General features: G+C 47.0%; 1 protein-coding gene across 1 annotated transcript in view; it reads right to left on the bottom strand.

Moving 5' to 3' along the window:
• The window catches only part of LOC128738116 (dipeptidyl peptidase 4), a gene marked incomplete at its 5' end in the record, with an annotated part of 707,787 nt that overhangs the window by 567,833 nt on the left and 127,488 nt on the right, over window positions 1-12,466 (bottom strand). The gene's annotated exons all lie outside the window — the stretch shown is intronic.

Raw genomic sequence — 12,466 nt, 5'->3', positions numbered from 1 at the left:
GCAAAGACCAAGGGCGTGATGGCGCCCGCAGAGCAATCGCCAGAGATGCTGGAGCGGATCATCGAGGGCCTCTTTCCGCGCCACGAGCCAAGGCCCTGGCCCCAGCCCGCTGAGTCCTCCCACGGCCGACGTTCCAGTATCTCAGACCATAGCGTAGGATGGTCGGCCTCCCAGCCGAACATCCAAAGTAACGTGGGCGACGGCGGTTTGGAGGTCGGGGACGAAGTGACGGTTACGAACGAGGAGCTCATCGAGATCGCCAAATTCCTAAAGGTGAGCAAGGCACCGGGGCCAGACGGTATCCCGAATATGGCCATTAAAGCGGCTATTCTAGAGGCTCCCGAATTATTCGGGACAGTAATGAGTAGATGCCTGGAACCTGGCCACTTCCCGGACAGATGGAAGCGACAGAACCTGGTCCTATTGCCGAAGCCGGGAAAACCTCCGGGTGTCCCCTCGTCATATAGGCCGATCTGTTGCTCGATACTGCCGGCAAGGTACTGGAGAGGGTTATTCTTAACAGACTCGTACAGTACATGGAGGGTACAAACGGTCTGCCAAGGAACCAATTCGGCTTCCGAAAAGGCAAATCTACGGTAGATGCCATCTTGTTTGTCACTAAGACAGCCGAGGTGGCAATCCAGCCCAAGAGGGCAGGTATCCGTTATTGCGCAGTTGTCACGCTCGACGTGAGAAATGCGTTTAATAGCGCTAGCTGGGACTCCATAGCCAACTCGCTTCGGAACGTCCAAGTGCCGGTGTCGCTGTACAGGATCCTGGAAAATTATTTCCAGAATCGTGTGCTATGCTACAACACGGAGGAGGGTCAGAAATGCGTTCCAATCACCGCAGGGGTTCCGCAAGGTTCCATACTGGGCCCGGTGTTGTGGAACGTTATGTATGACGAGGTGTTGAAGCTAAAGTTCCCGGTAGGGGTGGTGATTGTCGGCTTTGCGGACGATATCACCTTGGAAGTCTACGATGAATCTATCAGAGAGGTTGAGTTGACGGCTGCCCACTCTATAAGCATTGTTGAAGATTGGATGCGATCCAGGAAACTGGACCTAGCGCATCATAAAACGGAGGTTATCGTGGTGAACAACCGCAAGTCGGTGCAGCAAGCAAATATCAGCGTCGGGGACTGCACTATTTCGTCAACGCGGTCTTTAAAACTCCTTGGAGTAATGGTCGACGACAAGCTCAAGTTCGGGAGCCACGTCGGCTATGCCTGCAAGAAGGCTTCCACAGCTATTTCGGCATTGTCTCGTATGATGTCTAATAGCTCTGCGGTATATGGTAGCAAGCGAAGGCTATTAGCCAACGCGGTCCAGTCCATACTCAGGTATGGCGGGCCGGTGTGGTCATCGGCGTTAGGTACCAAAAGCTATCTAGCCAAGCTGGAAAGCACCTATCGTCTCATGTGCTTAAGAGTGGCGAGCGCGTATCGCACAGTTTCACATGACGCAATCTGCGTCTTAGCGGGTATGATGCCTATTGGTATCATCATCAGCGACGACGTAGAGTGCTTCAACCAACGTGGAACTAGAGGCATACGGAGTACCACAAGATCGGCCTCGATGATCACATGGCAGCGGGCATGGTCTAATTCCACAAAAGGCCGGTGGGCACACCGACTTATCCCGGAACTATCCGGGTGGGTCAACAGGCGCCACGGCGAAGTCAACTTCCACCTGACACAAATTCTGTCAGGGCATGGTTGTTTTAGACAGTATCTGCACAAGTTTGGGCAGGCAGAAACCCCCGCGTGTCCCGAATGCGTGGACGCTGAGGAAACTGCAGAATATGCTTTCTTCATATGCCCTCGATTCGCGGGCGTGAGAAGCAGCATGATGGCAGTGAGCGGACAGGACACTATTCCGGATAGCTTAGTCCAAAGGAGGTGTTCTAGCTCGGACGTCTGGGGACGTGTTCTAGCTCGGACGGTCTGCGGTCAATGCGGCTGCTACCCAGATCGTACTTGAGCTACAAAACCGCTGGAAAACCGATCAACAGCGAATAAACAGCCTAACTACCATAGTCCAGTAGTTATCTAAGAGTGTGCGTTAAGCACAACAGCCCCTCCCTGAAGTAATACCGATAAGGTGGTGCCAGGGAGGGCTGAGGCTGGAGACTCGAGTAGGGTTTTAGTGGGTCTGGATCCTCACGCCCCAGTAGGGGGGTCGGGATACCAAACCCACTCCCTGAGTTGTCTTCTCAGGTGTCTGACAGCAGATTTCCCTACTCGTTAAACAAAAAAAAATCAGAGGGGTTGTGCACAAGACACGACCGCATATATAGGTGACGCAGGACTACGTAAGCCTCTTGGTAGTGATAGTAGCATGTATCATGCTTGTAATCATTTGTTTCTTCATATATACATGCTGTATGCAGCATATATGCATGCTACATGCGTTGTATGTAACATTTATCATAGTAGTAACATTGCATATGTTCAATCCTCAAAAGATTTCAGAGTTATTTCAATGTGCATGTGGAAACAATTTAACAAAATCAAGAAGACAAACTATTGCTTTCCTGCTACCTTACAGAAATTAAAGATTGTTTTTATTACCCACGTTGAAGGGATTTTACCAATTCAATCCTATTTTATCAACAGCACATCTTTTCACTGCACTTCTAATGAAACGGCAAGCATGCGTATTCATACAGAGTCATATTATAACCGAACACTACAGCACAGCTGTACCACGTTTTTCCAACACAGATATCAAATTCGCATAGGTTTAATCGTCTCGCAGTAAAGAATTTGCGATCTGTCGTGACAACGAACTTATGTCGTTTTTTCTGGCACACTTCCCTAACACAGACATCAAATTGGACTAGGTTTAATCGAGTTCGTAAGAAATCTGTTGGCACGAGGGGGCTTTGTCACTCTCTCTGGCCTACTTCCCAAGCAAGGACATCAAAATGGTCTAGGTTTAACCGCGGTGTTAAGAAATCTTGTTGAAATGAGGAAACGTTGTCGCTTGTTTTGGCTTACTTCCCAAGCACAGATATCAAATTAGTATAGGTTTAGATCATCGTAAAGAATCTTCCAACCAATCACGAAGCGAGAATTCTGGTAAAACATAGGTTCATCATTTTCAATTTTTCAATAGTTCAACGTCAAGAATCCATACTTTCTTCATTTGGGCCAATTCTTAGAAGATTTTTCAATCGATCGGTGTAAGAATATTGAAAATCTATTGGAAAACCGCTGCGCTATTAGCGCTCAAAACCTTTCATTTTTCGTGTCGCTCGCATTTTTCGATTTTTTGGAATGACACCCTATCTCAAAACTTGCCGTAAGACGTAGTCCTACGTCAAAAAAAGGCGGAATGGGATCGCACCGACCATGGTAGGTGGACCCATAGGCTGATCCAGAACATATCGTCCTGGATCGGCAGAGCACATGGTGAGGTAAACTTTTTCCTTACCCAGTTTCTGTCGGGACATGGATGCTTTAAGAAGTATCTACATACGCGCGGGCGGGTAGATTCACCCTTTTGCCCCGTTTGCACGGTAGCCGAGGAAACGGCGGAGCATGTGATTTTTCACTGCCCGCGGTTTACGTCCACTCGGCGGGTGATGCTTGCGGTCGTTGGGGAAGACACCAACGCCGACAACATTGTGCAGAGAATGTGCGCTGAGCAGCGCGCATGGGGTGCCGTCGATTGGGCGGTAACGGTGGTGATAACGGAGTTGCAACGGCTAGAACGTTCGCAACGACAGGGCCTGACATAGCTTGCTAGGGTCAGTAATGGGCTGATTGGGCAGCCCAGGCCCTAGGTGAAGGGTAGTGGCCGTATGAAATGACAAGGGTGTTGCGTGAACCCACACACGCAACGAATAAGTCGGAGTGCTTAGGCACGTCCTCTCTCCTGTAGTAAAACCTAACGGTAGTTCCGGGAGGGGTTCAAAAACAGGCTGCAGGATAGTTTTTAGTAGGTAGGCGCATGTTGGCACCATGTGAATCCTATTCGGCACCGTGAAGGTGCTGTCTATGAAGATTTTCTCCCTGCATAAACAATATAAAAAAAACTACAAGGTATACAGCCCTAAGGGTTGTACGAAAGGGTGACGTAGGACTGTGTCATATAATACTCATTATATTGATAACATGTTTTAATCGATGAAGTATAACTTTGTGTCTGATCATTAAATCAAAGACTAATGTAAAACTGCATTTCTGGCATATGCATATTTGAGTATTTGTGAGTATCATTGTTTGAATGTTTATTTGTAAAAGAAGAGCGAAATATTCTGATTTAATTCTTCATTAAATCAATGGTGGTATTTGAAAAAAACCGTTTGAAATTGTTTGGTGGCCCTGAAAAGAACTATGTTTGAGCTGATAGCACTTCTTAAAAATCAGTACTATAATTACTGTTGCCAATATATAGATGAATGTAGCTATTCGGTCCTTTAGACTCTAGGATGATGGTGGCCCGCTAATACAGGAGTGATAGGAAATACCAAATCACTGTAAAGTAGAAATGGATTAGTTTTATCAAAATACTGACCGTCCGTCAGTGCGATCGTGCGATAAATGAGCAGACGGCGAACCAAGTGTGCGATTTTATAGTCACTGGCACTGTCGTTGCTACTTGTAAGCTAGTGTAGGTATGGGAGAAACCAGATCGGCTGCTGCTGCTGCTCAAATAATTATCCGAATGGAACGTTAATCATTTAGAAAGTGTAGAAAAATCTTTCCATTCTTCAATTACTATAGTTCTTATAAGAACTGTTTACGACCACAACAGCCTGCTGCTGAATTTGCTGCCCGTCAGTCGATCCGTTTCCATTTGCCTTCAGTGTCCGATAGCCGTCGATGATAAATAAAATACTGACCGTCCGTCAGTGCGATAGTGCGATAAATGAGCAGGCGGCGAACCAAGTGTACCATTTTATAGTCACTGGCACTGCCGCTGCTACTTGTAAGCTAGTGTAGGTGGTGGGGGAAACCAGATCGACTGCTGCTGCTGCTGCTCAAATGATTATCCGACGCTGAATGAGCAAGCATTTCCCATGTTACCATGGTATAACGCAAAATAGAACGTTAACCATTTTAGAAAGTGTAGAAAAATCTTTCCATTCTTCAATTACTATAGTTCTTATAAGAACTGTTTACGACCACAACGGCCTGCTGCTGAATTTGCTGCCCGTCAGTCGATCCGTTTCCATTTGCCTTCAGTGTCCGATAGCCGTCGATGGTAAATAAAATACTGACCGTCCGTCAGTGCGATAGTGCGATAAATGAGCAGGCGGGTGAGTGGTGGGGGAAACCAGATCGACTGCTGCTGCTGCTCAAATAATTATCCGAATGGAACGTTAATCATTTAGAAAGTGTAGAAAAATCTTTCCATTCTTCAATTACTATAGTTCTTATAAGAACTGTTTACGACCACAACGGCCTGCTGCTGAATTTGCTGCCCATCAGTCGATCCGTTTCCATTTGCCTTCAGTGTCCGATAGCCGTCGATGATAAATAAAATACTGACCGTCCGTCAGTGCGATCGTGCGATAAATGAGCAGGCGGCGAACCAAGTGTACCATTTTATAGTCACTGGCACTGCCGCTGCTACTTGTAAGCTAGTGTAGGTGGTGGAGGAAACCATTTCGGCTGCTGCTGCTTAAATGATTGTCCGACACTGATTGAGCAAACTATCGAACAATTTCGCATGTCTGCGATGGGGATAATGCAAAATGTAACGTAAAGTGCATCGTGTGGGATTCACGTTGGCCATTGCCCGCTGATTCCGCTTGTCTTCGGGGTCGGTGTTGCCGTCAATAGCCATCGATGTTGCCAATTGGATTGGAAAAGGGGTGTGGCTTACAAAGTGGTCTCAAAGGTTATCATTTGGATCCAAATCCTTTGGTGTATCTAATTGTCGTCCGTGCCTGTGAAGCTAGGCGATCACAAGGGAAATGTATGGGAAAATTCGGCCTTAAAACTTTACACACATTTTCACTATTTAGCGTATAAAACATTATTATTAATATGTTACTATAAAATTGCTGGACATTTTATCTGTCCAACAACATATTAACTGTTATGTTTCGTTCAGTAGTATAGTAGCTATCAGCGTTTGAAATATTTCATTCAAACGTTACACTTCTATTTTTCGTTTTTACAAAGTGCTACCCAGTCCCAGTATAGTAAACAAAGACGTAGTCCTACGTCAAAAGAGCCGCAAGTTCGGCATCGTAGCGCTGCAGGAGGTATGCTGGAAAGGAACGATGGTACGTACGTATAGAGATGGTCATACCATCTACCAGAGCAATACACACGAGCTGGGCACAGCTTTTATAGTGATGGGCGAGATGCAGAAGCGGATGATCGGGTAGTGGCCGATCAACCCCCGAATGTGCAGATTAAGAATCAAGGGCCGATTCTTCAATATAAGCATAATTAACGTGCACAGCCCTCACCTCGGAAGTACCGATGATGACAAAGACGAATTCTACGCGCAGTTGGAGCGTGAATACGACCGCTGCCCAAGACATGATGTCAAAATTATCATCGGGGACTGTAATGCTCAGGTCGGTCAGGAGGAGGAATTCAAACCGGTGATTGGACGGTTCAGCGCCCACCCGCAAACGAACGAAAACGGCCTAAGAATTGTCGACTTCGCCGCCTCCAAGAACATGGCCATACGTAGTACCTTCTTCCAGCATAACCTCTACCATCGGTACACCTGGAGATCACCCAACCAGACAGAATCACAAATCGACCACGTTCTGATAGATGGTCGGCACTTTTCAGACATTATCGACGTCAGAACCTATCCGGGCACTAACATTGATTCGGATCACTACCTAGTGATGGTAAGGATACGCCAAAAACTATCTGTTGTGAACAACATACGATACCGCCGCCCGCAACGGTATAATCTAGCGCGACTGAAGCAACCGGAGGTCGCCGAAAACTACGCGTTATCTCTCGAAACCGCGCTGCCGGAAGAGGGTGAGCTGGATGAAGCCCCTCTTGAGGAGTGTTGGAATGCCGTGAAAACAGCCGTAGCGGAGAACGTCCTAGGCAGTGTGGCACCGAATCGACGTAACGAATGGTTTGACGAGGAATGCCAGCAGATATTGGCTGAGAAGAACGCAGCGCGGGTACAAATGCTGCGTAGAGCCACCTGTCAGAATGTGGAGCGATACAAACAGAAGCGGAGGCAGCAAACCCGACTCTTCAAGGAGAAGAAGCGCCACCAAGAGGAGAAGGAGTGCGAAGAACCCGAACAGCTGTACCGCTTTCACGACATACGGAAGTTCTATCAGAGACTCAACGGATCTCGCAAAGGCTTCGTTCCGCGGGCCGAAACGACCGTGCGACCGTTGACTGACGACCGTGCGGTGATCGAAAGGTGGAAGCAGCACTACGATGAACACCTGAATGGCGTGCAGGCGGAAGACCATGATAGCGGAGGCAGTGACCACATTGGTGCAGCAAGTGACGAAGATGTGCCACCCCCATCTATAAGGGAAGTTAAAGAAGCCATCCAGCGGCTGAAGAACAACAAAGCAGCGGGAAAGGATGGCATTGGAGCGGAACTTATTAAAATGGGCCCGGACAAGTTGGCCGGCTGTCTGCATCAACTGATTGTCAAGATTTGGGATACGGAACGACTACCGGAGGAGTGGAAAGACGGGGTTATCTGCCCTATCTACAAGAAAGGTGATAAGCTGGATTGTGAGAACTACCGAGCAATCACTATCCTGAATGCCGCCTACAAAGTGCTGTCCCAAGTCCTCTTTCATCGACTATCGCCAGTAGCGAAGTTACCAGGCCGGCTTCATGGAGGGTCGGTCTACAACGGACCAAATCTTCACCCTACGGCAGATCCTCCAGAAGTATCGCGAATTCCGAGTCCCCACGCACCACCTGTTCATCGATTTCAAAGCCGCATATGATAGCGTAAACCGACAAGAGCTATGGAAAATTTTGGACGAAAACGGCTTTCCGGGTAAGCTTACTAGACTTATCATGGCTACGATGGATGGGATCCAGTGCTATGTGAGAATATCGGGTGGATTGTCGGACCCATGCGAATCTCGCAGGGGACTTCGACAAAGAGATGGTCTTTCCTGCCTGCTATTCAACATTGCGCTTGAAGGTGCATAAGGCGAGCGGCGATCGAAATGCGGGGCACGATTTTCAATAAATCCATTCAATTTATCTGCTTTGCTGACGACGTGGATGCTGTCGGCAGAACATTTGAGGCGGTGGAAGATCAGTACACCAGACTAAAACGCGAAGCAGAGAAGATTGGATTGAAGATAAATACGTCTAAAACGAAGTATATGCTGGCGGGCGGGACCGAGCGCGCCAGGGCTCGCTTGGGCAGTACCGTGGTAATCGACGGGGATGAGTTCGAGGTAGTCGACGAGTTTGTATACCTTGGCTCACTGGCAACAGAGGACAATAATACCAGCCGTGAGATTAAAAGACGTATTATCAGCGGAAGTCGGGCCTACTACGGACACCACAAACACTTGCGGTCGAACAATTTGAGCCCCCGTACGAAGTGCACACTGTACAAAACGCTAATTAGACCGGTTGTCCTCCACGGACACGAGCACTCGGAGTTTTCGAACGGCGGGTGCTAAGAACCATCTTTGGCGGAGTGCAAGAGAACGGTGTATGGAGGCGAAAAATGAACCACGAGCTCGCGCGTCTCTACGGCGAACCAAGTATTCAGAAAGTGGTTAAAGCTGGACGGATACGTAGGGCAGGACATGTTGCTAGAATGCCGGACAACTATCCTGCAAAAATGGTTTTCGCATCAAATCCGGTAGGAACAAGACGAAGAGGGGCACAGCGAGCGAGGTGGCAAGACCAGGTGGAGCGAGATCTGGCGAGCACTGGGTGCCCGCGGAACTGAAGATCAGTTGCCATGGATCGAAACAGATGGAGAAATTATACTGCACAGGCCTTGTCATAAGACGTTAGGCCGTAAGTACCGGATATCTTGGAAAAATAATACCGAGATTGTTTGTAAAGTTTGACAGTTGTTTGATGCTTTTGATTTCCAAGATCTCGGTGTTTCAATGTTTTACCGAGATTTTCACCGAGATCTCAGCTGTTGGGATCTCGGCAATTTATTTTACCGTGCTCGGTGATAAGATCTAAGTGTGTAGGAGTTAATGAACAGAGGTTATGGAATGCACATGTTCACTCTTTGCCAGCCAAACATTCGTCTGGTGCATCTTAATTGATAGCCAAACCAGAGGACTTGTTGTTGAAGAAACGAGAAAAAGAACGATGTCCTTCTGTGTCCGTAATGTTGGCTGATCTCCCATCGAATGGGTCCGACCTTGCCTGCGAATAGTTGTTCAGTATCTTGGGATATGGTAAACAGTCGAAGCCGCAATATATTTGCTTTTTAAATGTTGTACCGTATACTTTTTGCCGAGATTTCTATGGATGTTCGTACAAAGTATACAACGCGCTCGGGAAAAGCTTCTTGTTTCGACGTCATTTTAAGCAAAACAAGGAAAGCGTAAACAAATAAAAAAATATTGACAAAAAGAGGAGAGAGAGAGATTGAGAGAGAGAGAGAGAGAGAGAGAGAGAGAGAGAGAGAGAGAGCTAACAGATACATACTCTCATTTCTCTCTGAGCTCGTTTGTTGTTGTTGCCTGTTGTTGTTGTTGTTTGTTGGGGCCTCAAAAAAATTCCAAAATTTTAGTTGTCACCCGTTGAAAAGAAAATGTTCTGTTAGCTAAGATTAAGCTAGCAACGCAATGTCCGAAAATGTTACTTTCGGTGCAGATAGAGCTACCCAAGTATGATAATCATTTAATGTTCATTTAACCCTCAATTGATCAACCAAAAATCAACGCAATCTGATCAACCGGGTACAGGTGTACCCACTTAGTAAAGTGCTCCGATTTTTCTCAAATTTTGCATGTTTGTTCGTGTTTTGAAAACTTATGACCTAAATTTTTTATTTGGCGCTTAGGGATCCCCCTTCTGAGATAGGGGTGTTCCAAAAATCATCACCCTTGCCATAAGACCTTTTTTTAAAAATTCATAAGGCCATTGCAAATCATTTTCAAAGTTTTTAACTCCCCCCCCCCCTTCTTGGAAATTGGCTTAAAAAATCGGGGGGCAAAAAAATAATTTGTAGGATATGAGTTATTTTTTTTATAAATATGCCGAATATTGAGGCAGGGCAGTCTTCGGAGAAATTTATCAAGACTGAAGTTTGATGTTTTCCCGACGTTTCGACACTTTGCTGGTGTCTTTTAACCGCTCGCGCAAAGGCCATGTGCCGCAGGCCGATATGTGTCGAGACTCAGACGGTAATCTTCTCACGAACGAACGTGAGGTGATCGAGAGGTGGAAGCAGTATTATGACGAGCACCTTAACAGCGATGTAGCTGAACATGGAGGTGACGATATGGCAATAGATCTTGGAGCACGTGCAGAAGACGACAGCATACCAGCCCCTGACCTCCAGGAGGTAGCAGAAGAGATCGGTCGGCTGAAGAACAATAAAGCGGCTGGAGCTGATCAGCTACCCGGCGAGCTGCTGAAATACGGTGGTGACGCACTGGCTAGAGCGCTGCACTGGGTCATTGTCAAGATTTGGGAGGATGAGCTACTACCGGAGGAGTGGACGGAAGGCATCGTGTGTCCGATCCACAAAAAGGGCGACAAGTTGGATTGTTGCAACTACCGCGCAATCACACTGTTGAACGCCGCCTACAAGGTACTCTCCCAACTTTTATGTCGTCGACTATCACCATTTGCAAAGGAGTTCGTGGGGCAATATCAAGCGGGATTCATGGGTGCCCGTGCCACCACGGACCAGATTTTCGCGCTTCGGCAAGTGTTGCAGAAATGTCGCGAATACAACGTGCCCACGCATCATTTATTCATCGACTTCAAATCGGCGTACGACACGATCGATCGAGATCAGCTATGGCAGATTATGCACTACTACGGATTTCCGGATAAACTAACGCGATTGGTCAAGGCGACGATGGATCGAGTAATGTGTGTTGTTCGAGTATCAGGGGCAGTCTCGAGTCCCTTTGGATCTCGAAGAGGGTTACGGCAAGGTGATGGGCTTTCATGTTTGCTGTTTAACATCGCTTTGGAGGGTGTGATAAGAAGAGCGGGTATAGACACGAGTGGCACGATATTCACGAAGTCCGTCCAGCTTCTTGATTTCGCTGACGACGTTGACATCATTACACGTACCTTTGAGAGGATGGCGGAAACGTACATCGGACTGAAAGCTGAAGCCAAACGGATAGGACTTGTCATTAATGTATCGAAAACAAAATACATGAAAGGAAGAGGTTCTAAAGAAGTGAATGCTGACCTCCCTCCCTGGATTCATTTAGACGGTGATGAAATCGAGGTGGTAGAAGAGTTCGTGTATCTGGGCTCACTGGTTACCGCAGACAACGACACCAGCAGAGAAATACAAAGACGCATTATGGCAGGAAATCGTGCCTACTTTGGACTCCGTAGGACGCTGCGATCGAACAAAATTCGCCACCGCACGAAGTTAACAATCTACAAGACGCTGATTAGACCGGTAGTCCTTTACGGCCATGAGACATGGACTATGCTCGTGGAGGACCAACGCGCCCTTAGTGTTTTCGAACGGAAGGTGTTGCGCACCATCTACGGCGGAGTGCAGATGGAAGACGGAACGTGGAGGAGGCGAATGAACCATGAATTGTATCAGCTGCTTAGGGAACCACCCATCGCTGCCACCGCAGAAATCGGTCGCCTGCGATGGGCTGGACATGTCGTGAGGATGTCGGACGACTGCCCGGTTAAAAAAGTTCTCAATAACGATCCGACTGGAACGAGACGGCGGGGCGCGCAGCGAGCAAGATGGATCGATCAAGTGGAAGGCGACCTGCGGACCCTACGTAGACTACGTGGCTGGCGAATTGCGGCCATGGACCGAGTAGAATGGAGACGACTTCTTCGTACAGCAGAGGAAACCACGGCCTGGAGCTGATTAAGACAAGATGGTGTCTTTTTCAAGGGGTACTGTGGTAAAATACATTTATAATGTTATTTTTAAGTTGCTTACATAAATTTCACTTTGCTTACATATCATTTAGTCTTTTGTTCTGTTCTTAGGATTGTACATATTACGGTCATGGAGGGTAGTAGTTGGTACATGAGCTGGAACCGGAGGGAAATATTTATTTTAAAAGTACACTATATTTTAAATTTTGCCCTGTTTCTCTTACTTGGAATATTCAAAAGTTCAAATACTTTTTCTTGCTTTGAACTGTACTGTGGAACACTAAACGCTTCTTTACAAAAGGTTTCTATTGTTTGAAATATTTCAGTTTAGCTGTTAGGCCTTTCCAATCTATTACTGTGCTTATTCTTTAGTACCCTCCATGACCGTAATATGTACAATCCTAAGAACAGAACAAAAGACTAAATGATATATAAGCAAAGTGAAATTTATGTAAGCAA

The sequence above is a fragment of the Sabethes cyaneus genome, chromosome 2, assembly GCF_943734655.1.
Source record: "Sabethes cyaneus chromosome 2, idSabCyanKW18_F2, whole genome shotgun sequence".
Classification (NCBI taxonomy): domain Eukaryota; kingdom Metazoa; phylum Arthropoda; class Insecta; order Diptera; family Culicidae; genus Sabethes; species Sabethes cyaneus.
The sequence above is the reverse complement of the archived record's forward strand: the minus strand, read 5'-3'. Positions and strand labels throughout refer to the sequence as shown.